We start from the raw sequence: 16979 nt of genomic DNA, 5'->3' as shown, positions 1-16979 counted from the left end.
CCATCCATCCATCCTACTTATAGCTAGAAGGTGGAAACCTTTCTTTTTCCCAGAACCCACATTCAGGAGTTACACACTAGTTTCCTTCCCAGGAACACTTCTAAACTCTGACTTTTGTTCCCAAAGAGTTCATTGCCTACACCATCACCACTAGGGTGGCAAGACCCTCTCAGGGATTAGGAATTGGAAGGTGGCACCTATACGGGCATACTTTCCAAAAAAAGTACAGTAACCTGTTTTTAATATATATAAGTACCTTCATGCAGCCATTCTCAACCTTCCTTTGGCCATGGCCATAAGCACAATATGAAAGAAACACAGGCCCAATCAGGACTGTGTTAAGTCGCATAATGAACTTCATAGGGTGGTAAGTGAAGAAGTGCATCCAGGTTGTGGCCCCCTTCAAATGTGCGGGGGGGGGGTCCCTAGGGGGCCATATGCCCTCCGTTGAAAATGGCTGCTCTAAGAAAACTAAGGAGAATCACCTTGTTTAGCAATCAAGGCTTATAAATCATTGAAACAATGAAACGGTGTTCTGGATATCAAACTTAGCCCACTACAAGTCTTAAGAACACTACAGCCAGTTTTTGAAATGTGAACAGTCACTATACTTAGTGTATATATAATAAGAGTAACTTTCCTGGCAAAATCCATCTTGCCATGAACTTTTGGACTTTAATTTCTTCACAGTGGGACAAGTCCGATGAAGGGGTGTTTTTATCCCCCAAAGTTCGCATATTGTATGATGTTTTTTAGTGGTCTGTAAAGGTATTGCCTGTTCTTCCATTTGTGTTTTATTTTGTTTGGACTACATTTATTTCAGTACAATAAATGTGTTACAGTGAGGTGCTATCATTACTTAGAAGTGTCGTAGTATAATTCTTGCGCGGTCTGATGGCCTTAATTTTGTGCATGTCTGGCATGTATTTACAGCCTCATCTGTATACAAGTTTCTGTCTGAAAGTACACTTCATGTAACTGCTGAAATGGGGTCTAATCCGTAAGAGATTATGCTCCAATAAATCTGCCAGCCTTCATGGTATCTCAAGACTCCCCCCCCCTTACCAATTTTTGGTACAATCCTGAAACCACTGAAAATTGTCCTATTAATTTGGTAGGCTCACCTGAGTTTGAATATGCATGCTTGTATTTCTAATGGAGGCAGGTGATGCATCATGGCCTCTCCCATTTTGAAGAGAAACTTGTCCAGCAGGTCGAGGCAAAGAGGCAGTCCCGAAACCAGCTAAATCAGGGTGCTGGACAGGGGACAGATTGGATTTGTCTTCAGTGTGGAAGGTATTGTCACTCTCGAATTAGCCTTCTGAGCCAAACTAGACACTGTTCCAAGTCCTCTATTCAAAGCATGTTACCATAGTCTCTCGAGACTGAAATTGTTGAAAACAATACAGTAGGACTGTGGTATCTACATGGGATCAGATCCAAGCCTCAGCATGGTGCACATCAAAATATGTAGTGAATATTATACATAGCATTTTCTCTGTCTCTCTCTAGAGGCTAGTTCTGGTAAATACACTGTGGAATTACATATTTTTGTGTTTTTTTAATTTAATATTTTCAGGCAGTGGATAAATGAATTCACAGATGGTGATCTAACAGATAGGGGTGGTGGTTCTGTATTATAAATTATGATGGCAATGGATGCTAATGAATGGTCAAAAAATGGCACATCAGAGCAATTAGTCCAATAAGAAAACAATACTGTACATTGATCCACTATGAGACCTCACATGGAAAACTTGGTCTGTTGTTGGTGTCTGCAATTTAAGAAGGATGTAGACAAGCTGAAATATGTCCAGAGGAGGACAAACAATATGGCAAATGCCTGGAAACCAAGCTCTGTGATGAATACTTGGGAGAACTGGGCCTATTTAACACAGAGGTGGAAATATTTTATGATGTGATAGATAGCTGCACATATTTAAAGCATTGTCACATAGAAGACCTCTTCTTAGATGCAGACCTTAACATGGTGAGGGTGTTTGAGTGTGTCAGAGAAGCTGAGAGCAGTGTCATCAGGAGGTATGTTTCAGTTACATGCCTCAGCTCCTGGCAGGGTGTCACCCGAGATGAAATGTTCACAGCCGAGGCACCAGACTAAGATACTCGGACCCTCTTCAGGAGTAATGGCTGTACAGTATCAGCAGAAGAGATAGTTCCAATGATGACGAGGACAGGGAAACCTCTGGGAGGCCGCAGTAATAGAGGAAAGTGACATTGATGGAGGATCTTTCACAAATAGCAGTGACACTTAAGCTAACGTTTGTTGGTCCTATGCAGCAGAATGCAACAGTAAACCACTTCTGAATATTCCTTATTTTGAAGACCCTCTGCCGAAACAAAAAAATAAAATAAAATTAAAAAAAGCAAGAGATAGTGCTGGGAAATGAGGATTTTTCGCAACTGTCTTTTACATCATTTTCATCATTTACCTGAATATACTTAGGGGGGAAGCAAGTAGGGCACTGCTTTCGGCAGAAGTTTGCACAGGTCATTTTGACATATGATTCATCAACACATATTTTCAGCACATTATTCTACTCATTTCAATAATGTTGCATTTCCACATTCTATGTGACTGTGCTGTAGCTCGTGTTGTTATAGCATTGTGTGAGATGTGATGCTTCCTTCATTGTTTTTTAATTAATTAAGCCACAAAGGTGTTATGTGAACAGTCACTAAGATTCAGTACAGATGAACCACCTCTACTCCATCAATGTCATCATTTTTCTACTCTGAACACTTCAATAACTACTGAATTCAGTGGTGTTCTGGGCCTAGTACGAGCAGATAAAAATTTCATTCTATGCAGAAGGAAGTTTCTCTACTGACTGAAGTCATTCAGCACGCTGGGAGTAGATGTTTACAGACCCTTGCAGCCCTTTATGGCCGCATACTTCAAAGAATGTTCTATTGAAAGAGCATTTAAAAATGGCTAATTGTGAACAGCTGCCATGTGTCCCTACTGTTCTAATTGACATTTGCTTCTGCTACATTTTCGCCTTTTCTGCTGCCACAAACTTCAGTGGGATATCAATACATTTATTGTAATCTCTGAATGTATCTGCCCTGTCTCCTCCCAGGCAGGATAGCTGTTCTAACACAAGGTTTAAGGATATTATTAGTATCTGTTGTCACCTTTCTGGAACTCTAGAGCCCCTAAAATGATTTACAACAGATTAAAAAAATGAGAACAGATTAAACCAATTCAAAACAAATGTAAAACATAGAAAAACAGATCTAAAAGCTGAAAGAAAAGACCTAAACATTATCCAAAATCTAGTTTTAGGAAATGAATCTTAGGGATTGTGACAGCCTCCTCACACGTCACACAGGAGCTGCCACGTCACTCTCACACACACACTATATTCACGCTGCCATCAACCATACACTCAACTGACTCCTCAGGCAATTGTATGGATTTTAAAATAAAAACTTGTCTTTATTGGTAATAACAAAAGAAATGGTAAATCACTATAATAATTAAAATAAAAGGCAATCAGTATAATAAAGTACCCCCACACACACTCTCTCAGACCTTCACTCTCTATATAGCACAGTACTACACAACATGTACAAGCCCTAACTCTCTAAGTCCCTAACAAGACCCTATCAAGTCCCTATCTGACTCACACCTCATTCACTCCCCCCTTAAATACCTTAGCTCCACCCTCTGAAGTCCCACCTCCCGTCACGCTATAGGCAGATGACCTTACAGCCACAGCAATGACGGGCAGATGACCTCACCGCTACCGTAAAAGGGATCAATGGCCTTTTGGAACAATGCAGTTTTAGCTGCTTGTCAGAAGCTCAGCAAAGATGGAGGCCATCCAACCTCTCTTAAGTTCTACAACTGGGGTGCTGCTCAAAATATATTACATTCTTTACATGATAGTTTTCAGGGACAGACTGAGATCTATACAACAAGATAACAAAAGACTGTGGAACGGTATAAAAATAATTCCCGAGATTTCATATGAATGCATGGTTCAGGTGATTACCTTTAAAAAGGGGAGAGTGCTTGTCAGCCTTTTCCATAGCTCTGAGGCTATGAGAGAGAGACCCCTGAAACAGGGTGGGCATACTAAGGGGGTCCTCAGAGTGAGCTGCTGAACCTTCTTTCTATTGTTTAAAAAAGGATTGATTTTAATTAGTTAATTTAGGCAATTGAAATAATTTAATTAATTAAGAATGGCAGCACATTTCTTAGGTGTCACTGAGGGGCAGAAATGAGTTTCTTCAAAAGCAAAATTCTTCTTAAAATGAGGAGAACTCGAGCTTTATTCTAATTATCTACAGATGATTTGGGGCATGGTTTGAACCCATTCAAGCTTTCATTTCTGGCCTCCTGGCACCACCTCACTTCTGTTGGAGCTACAGAGATCCTGTTTGAGCAAGGTGTCTGATCAATCTTGCCTATTCCTTACTCTAAATGTGTGCATGTATGTATCTGTATCCATCTAGAACATTGAGGAGGAAGGGGGGGGAGAAGGGGAGAAAGAGAAAAGAATGGAAGATATACAGTAGCTACCATATTGACCAGGTGTCTGAATTTTACTTAAATTCTAGCTGACATCTGGTACCTGCTCAGCTGGCCTGGATTCCCAGCTTTCATCTGAAAAAGAGAGTAAATGTTTATTAGCACTACAGAATTACTGGTATCTCATTTCCATATCCTTTAATTGTTATAGTTCTACCTCAGGAATCCTGGGATTTGTAATTTGGTGAATACCAAATACAGATTTTACTTTCTTGGGCTCCATGATCACTGCAGAGGGAGACAGCAGCGACGAAATTAAAAGACGCCTGCTTCTGGGGAGGAGAGCAATGACAAACCTTGATAGCATCTTAAAAAGCAGAGACATCACCTTGCCAACAAAAGTCCGAATAGTCAAAGCTATGGTTTTTCCTGTCATGATGTAGGGATGTGAGAACTGGACCATAAAGAAAGCAGACCGCCGAAGAATTGATGCCTTTGAATTGTGGTGCTGGAGGAGGCTCTTGAGAATCCCCTGGACTGCAAGGAGAACAAACCTATCCATTCTAAAGGAAATCAACCCTGAGTGCTCACTGGAAGGACAGATCCTGAAGCTGAGGCTCCAGTACTTTGGCCATCTGATGAGAAGAGAAGACTCCTTGGAAAAGACCTTGATGTTAGGAAAGTGTGACGGCAAGAGGAGAAAGGGACGACCGAGGATGAGATGGCTGGACAGTGTCTGCGAAGCAACCAACATGAATTTGACAGAACTCCGGGAGGCAGTGGAAGACAGGAGGGCCTGGCGTGCTCTGGTCCATGGGGTCACGAAGAGTCGGACATGACTAAACGACTAAACGAATACCAAGATATACTGAGAAGAGAGGGTGTGAAATTATATCAGTTTAATTTTGTAGTGTAGATCAGCACCCAAGGAAACAATGATTCAGGGCAATGAGCTAGACAGAGCTTTCTAACACAGCATTCTAAGCAGTTCACAAAACGCTAGATTCCTGGATTCCGAAGGAAACAGACACGGCAATTAATGGAGTACGAAGGTGGGGGCACAACTAGACAGACATTTTCGCCACGGTGTGTGTTGGAGTTCTCACTGTTAATTTTGATAGCATTTTACAATGATTGCATAATGCAATCCTAATAGCAAGCACCACCAATTTTCCCCCATGACTATTTAGTACATTTTGTTAGGCTGGAAGAACTTGTTTGCTCATTTGGTAGTGTTTCTACCAAACCATCATTGTTTATGTTCCTCTCAGGCTTTTATGCTTGCCTATTGGGGCAATGGCAGGATGTGTCCTGATCATATTGGGAGTGACGTCTGCAGTGGGATAGGTTGTGAGGATTTAGCATTATTTCTTTCAGACTTGTACCCCAAGGGTAGATACTTCTTTTTAAAATATCTCTTTTATTTTTTAAAAAAATCTAGTTTAGCGCTATGCTAGTTGCACAATTCAGAGCCAGTTGTGTCTCATCAATTCAGTTCAATGCACTTTGTAACTGAACAAAAAAAGAGGTCTGGTGGGGAAGAAGGCAGAATAATGGCAGAAGAGTTTGTGATACATTAGGGATATAATGTAGCTAATTTGACCCTCTGTTATTTGAACCTTTGTTCAATGTGTTTTGTAAGGCAACCTTTTGCAGTCAGAAGTAAGCTCCACTGAATTTAGTGGAGTCTCTGGGATATATGAGGATATTTATTTATTTATTTATTTATTTATTTATTTATTTATTTATTTATTTATTTATTTATTTATTTAACTAACTAACTAACTAACTAACTAACTAACTAACTAACTAACTAACTAACTAACTAACTAACTAACTAACTAACTAACTAACTAACTAATATGCTGCCCACTCTACCCATAGGTCTCTGGGCGGCTTACAACAATTAAAATTCAATTAAATAATTAAAATTCAGTATTTATTTGTTTGTTTGTTTTTGTTTTGATCTGTAGCTCCTAGAACATGCCAGCTACTATCACCAGTGGCTATGCTGGCTGGAGTCTTTGGGGAACTTTAATCTAAAACAGTGCATTTATTTACTGTATATTTGGCTTTTGTGTAGGATTGCAGTTATTTTTGGTTTCTTTATTTTTTTATGATGGAATTTTTAATAACAGAAAATCAGGATACAAATGTGGATAAATATGGACTGTGTGTGTTTAGTCGTTTAGTCGTGTCCGACTCTTCGTGACCCCATGGACCAGAGCACGCCAGGCCCTCCTGTCTTCTACTGCCTCCCGGAGTTGTGTCAGGTTCATGTTGGTTGCTTCCCAGACACTGTCCAGCCATCTCATCCTCGGTCGTCCCCTTCTCCTCTTGCCATCACACCTTCCTAACATCAAGGTTTTTTCCAAGGACTCTTTTCTTCTCATGAGATGGCCAAAGTACTGGAGCCTCAGCTTCAGGATCTGTCCTTCAAGTGAGCATTCAGGGTTGATTTCCTTTAGAACTGATAGGTTTGTTCTCCTTGCAGTCCAGGGGATTCTCAAGAGCCTCCTCCAGCACCACAATTCAAAGGCATCAATTCTTAGGCGGTCTGCTTTCTTTATGGTCCAGCTCTCACTTCCATACATCATGACAGGAAAAACCATAGCTTTGACTATTCGGACTTTTGTTGGCAAGGTGATGTCTCTGCTTTTCAAGATGCTGTCAAGATTTGTCATCGCTTTCCTCCCAAGAAGAAGGCGCCTTTTAATTTCAGGGCTGCTGTCTCCATCTGCAGTGATCATGGAGCCCAGGAAGATAAAATTTGACACTGCCTCCATATCTTCCCCTTTTATTTCCCAGGAGGTGATGGGACCAGTGGCCATGATCTTAGTTTTTTTGATGTTGATGGACTGTAGATTCTCCTAAATCAATGGTTCCCAAGACCACACTCATTGAACATTGCTCACAGGATTGATTGAGGTGCATGCAATATATGTACTACAGTACCAGTGTGACAGCACTCGTATGTTCATGAAGTGGAGCAGAGTGAAAGCTCAACCTGTGGGGGGTGTGCTGCTGAGTATGTGTGGTGTTGTGGCGTGCTTGCAACACATTGTTTAGGGAGGGACTTCCCACTAGTCACCAAAATAACAAAGCGAGTAAATTGGACTTCTCTCGAGGCTAAATAATGAAGAAAACCCGCTTCCCTACTTGTCATAGCATTCAATTAATTTCACATCTTTTGACTTGTATCTTGTCTTACACTGTTGACGCACGTGCCTTTTCCTGCCGTTATTCAGTTTTTTTTCACATACCCCTAAATGTCCTGGTTTGTACCCCTGGTTGGGAATCACTATCCTAAATGCACGGAGAGCAGCTTTTCACGATGTGTTCCTACACTTTCCCACTAAACTGCTGGGGATAAACTCAGCAAAAACCTGCAACTAACGTACATCACATGGGAATGAGTTCAGATGGAGGCTGCTTCCATATAGAATGTATGGAGGGGGTGTCTTCACCAGATTATGGGACTAGAAATCTTTTAATTCAAAAAAAAAATTCTCTAATGTGGGCAGCCTTCTTTAGGGTGTCACTACAGGTAGACCCCAAATCCCAGAAGTTTATAATTGCCTGATAAGCCTGCGCTCTTTTAACTATTTTAAATTCTCCATAGTGATCGGGAAGATGGGGAAAGCAGAGTTCAAATTACGTAATCAAGTTGTTAATGGACTGCAGATATTGTGATTGCCATATTGTTATTGTTGATGTTTTGTGTTGTCAAATCACTTCCTACTTATAGCAACCCCAGCATTTCTGAGGGCAGTTCTCACATCGGCCTCGTTGGAGGGGAAAGAACCTAAAGAAGTGCAGGAGTGGATCGCCTGTGTGAGTCTAGATATTAAATCTATGGTTTCTGCTTGCTAAAGTGTTTGTATCTAATGGTTCTATACATATTTCTTTAGTTCTAGTGTTATTTGCTGCCTCAGCAGTTCTGGTTTCTTCTGTGAACACCAGATGTCCAGATGTCACTCAGTTACTTGAGATTTTTTTAAAAATATATTTTATTTATCTAAATATGGGACAATCTCCTGCCCTTCTGGCCAGATCTTTCAAAAGTCCTTGGTCAGGATGCAATATTGGGGTAGATGAGGGAGAAAATAAGCTGCAATGCCATCTGGGAAAAACAGGTGGTGGGAAACCATGCTGAATATGGAGGAGTCATTCTCCTGAGGACTAAGTGTTCACCTCAGAGATGTTCCTGGTCTCGACACTTTTTAGAAGAGGTACCAGCACTGGCCAGGAGTACTTACGACCTTCAGGATCGATATCAGCGGCAGCATTGATTGTCATAGCTGGGGCCATGCAATGGTGGTTTCTTAGAAGGGGACTTCTGCAATGCTGGACACCATGAGGTGGACTCCAAAGACACTCTGGCAGCTGGAGCTGGAAGGAAATTGCAATTCCCTGGATACTTACGAGGCAGCAAGTCTGAACACGTATTTCAGATTTTGTTCCAGTTACACAGATTTCTGGCCCTAATGCAAAATACTGGTCTACACTTTTAATGTGCCCAAAGGCTTGGGACCAGGATAGCCAAACGAGTAACTCATCCTATGGTCCTGTCCTGAAAATGTGCTTCAGGGATCCTACTATTGTGTCTGCTATTATGATAAGACATGGTAGCATGAAGGAGAGACAAGGCCTTCTCAGTGTTGGTTCCTAAACTGTGGGACTCCCTTCAGAGATACTGATGCTGTGCCTCATCAGTTCAGGTGTTACGTCAAAATCAAAGTCCTTCCTTTTTTCCACAAAACAGCCAGCAAGCCAGTTCCACTTTCTCCAAGTTTTGGGTCCGATTTTCCACCCAACATTGTCTATAATATTGATTGTACTATGTCTCATTGCTTTTATTCATCTTGCAACTAAAAATACTGCTGCTGCTGCTCTTACTAGCCATCATCATCATCGATCATCATCACCCTCTCTGGCTTCTCCTTCTAACCTTGGCAAAAGGGCTTCAACTCTTTAACTGCAAATTGGTTTCTCCTGCTTTCTAAGAGGACAGTAAAGAGCATGTAATATATTGAAACTCTGGAATAACAAGCATTCTAACAGTTAGTTATGCAAGTATCAACCACAGTAATGCAAGAAATGGCATTTAGGAGTTCATACAAATTCCAATTATGCCTACATACAATTTTTTTTAAAAAAAAGAGACATGTCCCAGTAGTATTTCCACAGCCTTTTGCCAGCATAACTCTGCTACTGATTATTGTTAAAAGACTCTCAGTGGGCCATTAGCTTGTGAGCTTCCAAACTCTTCCCCTCCCCCCTTGTCAGCTTTAACCACAGTTGAAAGTGTCAAAACAACTTCAGACCCTGTTTTCAAAGCCTGTTTATAAGGGGAGCATTGGTCAACCTAGGTCAGCTTTTTGTAATCTGATGTCCTTCAGATGTCATGAATTAGAGGTCCCAACATCTTAGCTAGCATGGTATTAGGTTAATCAGTTTCACTGCTGTTTTGAGATGTCTATATAGACCAGCTGCATGCATGGAGCTCCTTCGTAGGATTGGGATCTATAGGGGGTTCTTTTAGTCAAAAGAACAGCCCAAGTTCAAACTCAGGACTGTGCAAATTCCAAGGGTCTGACTGCCTACCCATGGACCCACCTTGGACCTTGGAGGCCCATACCTGCTTCTCTGCCACCCCCACCCAAAAAATAGTTTTCCTATTTTTCCTTTGAAAAGCCTTCAAAAAAAAAAAAAAAAAATCAGAAGAAGCTCCCTTATGCCCTCTAGCAGTTACAAAACTACAATATATTGGGAATCCCCAAATACTGAAAATGTTGTTCTTATTTCTCAGAAAGTCTTGTTGTGCCCTCTAGGGGCTGCGTGGAACAGTTCTGCCGCCTCTTGAGCTTACATGGCTTAATAGCACTCCATGGGCTCCATGGGGACCCCAGGTCTGCAAAAAAACCCACAACTTTTCTAAAAACTGTAACAATTGCCTTGCACATACCCTATAAGGTACAAGGAGACTTTCTGAGGACAAAAATGTTAAAGCTTTTTGGGAATCTTTTTTTTGGAGGGGCTGGAGCTATCTGAACCATAATTAGGCTATCTCTGGTCAAACTGGGCACTAGCTGAAATCCTGTTGCTTAGTACAGCATGTTGCACTAGAGCAGTGGTTCTTAACGTGGGCGATAATGCCCCCCAGGGGGCAATTTCATTTTTCAGGGGGGCGGTAGAACGAAAAGGGGCGGCATGGGGGCGCTGGAGCAGAAGGGGGCGGTAGGGGGGCGCTGGAGCAAGCCAAACCTGTGAAGATGGCTGAAGCCTTTTTACATTGTGCATGAATATATATTTTCCTCCAATTTTAATTTAGTTTCAGACTTTTTGTCTTGAAATTTTTAGTTCCTGAATTTGTTTTTATGCCCTTTTTATATTTCTTTTTGCGTCTTAAAATTCACTTGCAACTAAACCATTAAATGTTACTTTTGGGGGGGCATTTCATTTTCTTGGAATTAAATTTTGTTTTCAGGAGTCATTGGATTTAAATGTCTTAAATAAATAAATAAATAAATAAATAAATAAATAAATAAATAAATAAATAAATAAATAAATAAATAAATAAATAAATAAACAAACAAACAAACAAACAAACAAACAAGATATCATCACCACGGGGAGGGGGGTGATGATAACTTCCTCAATGGCTCAAGGGGGCGTTTCTTTCAAAAAGGTTAAGAACCACTGCACTAGAGTACGCCCATTATATCAGTGGAGATATCATAAGTCAACTCCTCCATAAATTCTACTAATTCAAATTGGCCCATTCTATTTGTGGTTTATTTTAATATAGTAAGTTGCAACTACTCAATATGAATCCAAGGCAGACCTTTCAACATCACAGTAATCCAAGTTTACGCATCAACCACCGATGCTGAAGAGACTGAAATTGACCAATTCTATGAAGACTTACAACACCTTCTAGAAGTGACACCAAGGAAAGATGTTTTGTCATTATAGGGGACTGGAATGCTAAAGTAGGGAGTCAAGAGATAAAAGGAACAACAGGTAAGCTTGCCCTTGGAGTTCAAAACGAAGCAGGGCAAAGGCTAATAGAGTTTTGTCAAGAGAACAAGTTGGTCATCAAAAACAGTCTTTTCCAACAACAAAAGAGGCGACTCTGCACATGGACATCACCAGATGGGCAATACCAAAACCAGATTGATTATGTTCTCTGCAGCCAAAGATGGAGAAGCTCTATACAGTCTGCAAAAACAAGACCTGGAGCTGACTGTGGCTCTGATCATCAGCTTCTTATAGCAAAACTCAAACTTAAACTGAAGAAAGTAGGAAAAACCACTGGGCTAGTCAGGTATAATCTAAACCAAATCCCTTATGAATACACAGTGGAAGTGAAGAACAGATTTAATGGAACTAGATTGGTGGACAGAGTGCCGGAAGAACTTTGGATGGTGGCTCGTAATATTGTATAGGAGGCAGCAACAAAAACTATCCAAAAGAAAAGGAAATGCAAGAAAGCAAAGTGGCTGTGCAACGAGGCCTTAGAAATAGCAGAGAGGAGAAGGGAAACAAAATGCAAGGGAGATAGGGAAAGTTACAGAAAATTGAATGCAGACTTCCAAAGAATAGCAAGGAGAGACAAGAGGGCCTTCTTAAATGAACAGTGCAAAGAAGAAAAGAATAGAAAAGGAAAAACCAGAGATATATTCAAGAAAATTGGAGATATTAAAGGAACATTTTGTGCAAAGATGGACATGATAAAGGACAAAAAGGTAGGGACTTCACAGAAGGAGAAGAAATCAAGAAGAGGTGCCAAGAATACACAGAGGAATTAACCCAGAAAAATCTGGATGTCCTGGACAACCCAGACAGTGTGGTTGCTGACCTTGAGCCAGACATCCTGGAGAATGAAGTCAAGTGGGCCTTAGAAAGCATGGCTAACAAAAAGGGCAGTGAAGGTGATGACATTCCTGTTGAACTATTTAAAACCTTAAGAGATGATGCAGGTTTTTTTAAAAAAAATTATTTTTAAAAACTAGGGTAAGGAGTACAAAAGGTAAAGTGGGACACGGGGGGAAAAGAGGAGGAAGGAGAACATAAAATGTACTGTCATCCAATCTGTTTGTTCATGTGATATCAAGTTGACTTTTCGCTTTTCTACAATTTGATTGCCCTCCAGGTTTCAACTTACAGTGACATCTTAGTTTAATTCTATGTTATTCAAGCACTATCTGGTGACTCTATATAATAAATCCCATCCTTCAGTTGCCTTTTGTATTGGGCAGTCTTCCAACACTTCTGATAGAATATCCATTTCTGCCACTTCCCATATCTTCTCAATGAGTTCCTTTTGTTTTGGTATCTCCGATTTCTTCCAGTTCTTAACATAAAGAATTCTGGCTGCAGTGACTATATATAAAAACTATGTAGTTCTTTGTCTTATCTATACGTATTATCTGGTATAATGGTCAGTAAAAACAATTCTGGGGTTAACCAACGGAACATTACAAAGCAGTATTTTTTGTAACAGAGTATCTACTGCTATGCAATACTGTTTTGCTACTCTACAAGTCCACCACATATGTTAAAAACTTCCCTCTGATGGCAGAAAGTGATGAAGAATTAAGGAACTTCTTAATGAGGATGAAAGAGGAGGGCGCAAAAAATGGTCTGAAGCTCAACATCAAAAATACTAAGATCATGGCCACTGGTCCCATCAGCTCCTGGCAAATAGAAGGGGAAGATATGGAGGCAGTGACAGATTTTACTTTCTTGAGCTCCATGATCACTGCAGATGGTGACAGCAGCCATGAAATTAAAAGACGCCTGCTTCTTGGGAGGAAAGTGATGACAAACGTAAACAGCATCTTAAAAGGTAGAGACATGACCTTGCTAACAAAGGTCTGCACAGTCAAAGCTATGGTTTTTCCAATAGTGATGTGTGGAAGTGAGAACTGAACCATAAAGAGGGCTGACCAACGAAGAATTGATGCTTTTGAATTATGGTGCTGGAGAGTCCCCTGGACTTTAAAGAGAACAAACCTATCCATTTTGAAGGAAATCAACCCTGAGCGCTCACGGGAAGGACAGATCCTGAAACTGAGGCTCCAATACTTTGGCCATTTCATGAGAAGAGAAAATTCCCTGGAAAAGACCCTGTTGTTGGGAAAGTGTGAGGACAAGAGGAGAAGGGGATGAAAGAGGACGAGATGGTTGGACAGTGTAATCAAAGCTACCAACATAAATTTGACCCAACTCCGGGAGGCAGTGGAAGACAGGAGGGCCTGGTGTGCTCTGGTCCATGGGGTCACGAAGAGTCAGACACAACTTAACGACTAAACAACAAAAGTTGCAACTAGAGTAGGCCCATTTGAATAACTGGAACTCATGGAGAAGTTGACTCACCAACTCCCTACTCTTTCAGTGGGCCTCCTGTACTATGACTTCCTATACGAAGCAATAGGATTTCAGCCAATATGTTTATTATTATGTGTTTTTTTGCAGAGATGTCCCCAAAAGTTGAAATGAATGTTTGTCATCACATCTTATTTCCCTGTCCGAAGTTATATGACATTCAACACAATTTATTTTATGATTACTCAGGAGAAAGGAAGCACAGGTTTAATTGTACCTCATTGCTGGCGAACACTCCTCTGAGGAGATTCTCTTGTGGGAGAGCAAACATATTAATCTTAGGATGTGCATTGATCTTAGAGTGTAGTTTGACTCTTAATATTCTATCTGTGAATATGGATGTGCCCAAAAGGGTCACAGTTTCAGATTTCAGTGACCAGGAAGGATTTGGGGAAGAATCAAGAGATTTTCAGCCATTTAAAGGAATGCTTTGGAGCATAATTCAGTACTAACCTGTAAATAAACAATATGCCTTGGAATGTATCTTGTGGTTATCTTTTTATAACTCACAGTAACAACAGCAAGTAAAAGGATATGTATTTCTGGAATGCATAAAGCCCCCCCCCCTGCAAATTATATAAAACAACATGCTATATAAAATGGCTGAAAACATAGAGTCGAATCTACTCAAATCTTTCCACCAGTGGGGCCATTCACTTCCAATCCCCTATGCATTCAAAATTTACTCTAAAGAGTTATGCATTCAAAATTTACTCCAAAGAATTGGGCAACCATATATGGCAGGTTTGGAGATAACACAAAGAGAGAGAAAATCCCATTGCGCAAGATGAAGCCCACTCATTAAAAATCAACTGTTCAGAAGAAATAATGACATGGGGATTGCCTCATGGGACTTAAGAGTGGATGGACTTAATAATGGCCATGGCATCTCCTTCTGTCCCCTGCGGAGTGACCAGCATTTAGACTGATGTATGGGAAACATTCCCGATAAATATAGAGCCTTAAAAACCCACAACCAATAGTGTTTATTTGTCCTTGCCTACGAGAAATTACCAATTCTGACTATGCAGAGTTAATTGTGTGAGGGATCAGGTTAAGTCCAAATCTCCAACTGTGTGAACTATTGGAGATGAGACTGAAGCATCCTTGCTGACCAGCTTGTGGTGTAACAGTCCTGGACTTAATATCCGTGCATCAATGCTGTACCATCTTGGAATGAAATGTTTTCCTGTAGGCATGGTCAGAGAACTTGTGATGTGCTCACATTATTCAGTCTTAAGTTAATATGGATCTACACAATACCCGAGGGGTACATCTCCTTGAAACCCATGGGTAGCTCCCTTCTGGTTATGTGCTTTGCCTGTTTCCATGTTGGTTGCTTATAGTTTTTAAATGCCTGCAAACAAATGTTTATATCTTAACACAGTGGTCTGGGAACAGGGGTAAATGACTCCAAATGGGGTAAAAGTGAAAATCCTGGGGGTAATGAGCAGAGCGCTACCCCTCCCTCCCACCCCTACCCCCTTTTACCAAACCTCAAATTGTAAGCCACCTCTCCCAGTTACTTCCTTGGTTGCAGGAGGGCACTTGTAAATCCATTCTTTTAGAGATCGGAGATAAGCCTGCTTGATTGGTTACAGCTGTGGAATAGCCCCGGGCAGTCAACCAATCCGGGGCTTGTGAATGATTGCTTTTCCACTGGAGATGACTGCAAGCAAGCAGGAGGAGGGAAAGGATCCAGTTAACGAGGGAAGGAAGGGGAGGAAGGTGTGAGAGACCGAGGACTTCATCAAGCTTATTTAAATGTATGTAGAAAATGTATGGATGGAGGGTGGGTGGATGTTTCTCCCTCTCTCTCTCTGTCTCTCTCTCTGTGTGTGTATGAGAGGGAGAGAGAGAGAGAGAGAGAGAGAGAGAGAGAGACTCAAAACCATGAAAAAAGGAACAGGCAAGGCTTGAATTAAGGTGGGAAAAAGGGTGGCTTCATCAAGCTTGTTTAAATATTTGGAGAAAAATCAAGGGGGTAATGTCGACTTATATAAATTTTTTGAGGGGTAAAAGGTAAAAAAGTTCCCTGACCCCTGTCTTAACATATGTATAAAAAGTTTATTATCATCCTAAGCCTCATTTCCAATGCACTGTGCATGGTTGTTTACAGAGTGCAAGAAGTGTCCAAGCTACAGAATGAAACAGATGCAAGAGCGAAAGGTGGCAGGTGCTAGCAGGGAAGCAGTGTACAGTAGTGGCATATTTAGAGGTTAAACAGGCCAAACTATATATTTTAGAGATAACCTGTGATTAGAGTTAAAATCAGATTAGTGGTCCAGACACATAATTCAGGCAGACCTTCATATTTGAAAAATCAGACCAGCAAAGAAAGCTATACTTAGCAACCAAAGACCAAACACAAAACAAAAGAGGGGAGGTGACAAAAGGTCATGTAGTGACATTCATATGCTTTCCACAGTTAAGGAATTCTCTCTCCTAACGATAGACCATCTGTAATGTATAGTTTTACAGTTGGGCATTGCAACATTTGTCTAACTAAAGCCTTCTTTTATTGCTTTAACAAGAAGATAAAGTAGTTTGTTACCACCACATTCTAAGATGTCTACTCCTAGTAAAGGCATACCTATATAGCAGTGGTTCCCAATCTTGGGTCCCCAGTCATTCTTGGACTACAGCTCTCAGAAGCCTTCACACTAGTTGTGCCAGCAAGGGCTTCTGGGAGTTGCAGTCCAAGAACCCAAGGTTGGGAACCACTGCAATATAGGCTCTCTTGGCATTTATACCATTGTTTTGAGTAGTTTTGTTTTTTAGCATCATGGAGTAGGACAGAGAAGGGACGTGGTGGCGCTGTGGGCTAAACCGCAGAAGCCTTTATGTGCTGCAGGGTCAGAAGACCAGCAGTTGTAAGATTGAATTCACGCAACGGAGTGAGCTCCCGTCGCTTTGTCCCAGCTCCTCGCCAACCTAGCAGTTCGAAAGCATGTAAATGCGAGTAGATAAATAGGTACCACCTTGGTGGGAAGGTAAACAGCATTCTGTGTATAGCCACACTGGCCACGTGACCACGGAAACTGTCTTTGGACAAAGGCTGGCTCTGCGGCTTGGAAACGAGGATGAG

At 41.0% G+C, this 16979-nt stretch overlaps 1 long non-coding RNA gene across 1 annotated transcript in view; it reads left to right on the top strand.

Moving 5' to 3' along the window:
• LOC144586364 (uncharacterized) overlaps positions 1–16979 on the top strand; it is a 36833-nt gene that overhangs the window by 2362 nt on the left and 17492 nt on the right. The window lies entirely within an intron of this gene.

Source organism: Pogona vitticeps, chromosome 2 (assembly GCF_051106095.1).
Source record: "Pogona vitticeps strain Pit_001003342236 chromosome 2, PviZW2.1, whole genome shotgun sequence".
Lineage (NCBI taxonomy): Eukaryota > Metazoa > Chordata > Lepidosauria > Squamata > Agamidae > Pogona > Pogona vitticeps.
The sequence above is the reverse complement of the archived record's forward strand: the minus strand, read 5'-3'. Positions and strand labels throughout refer to the sequence as shown.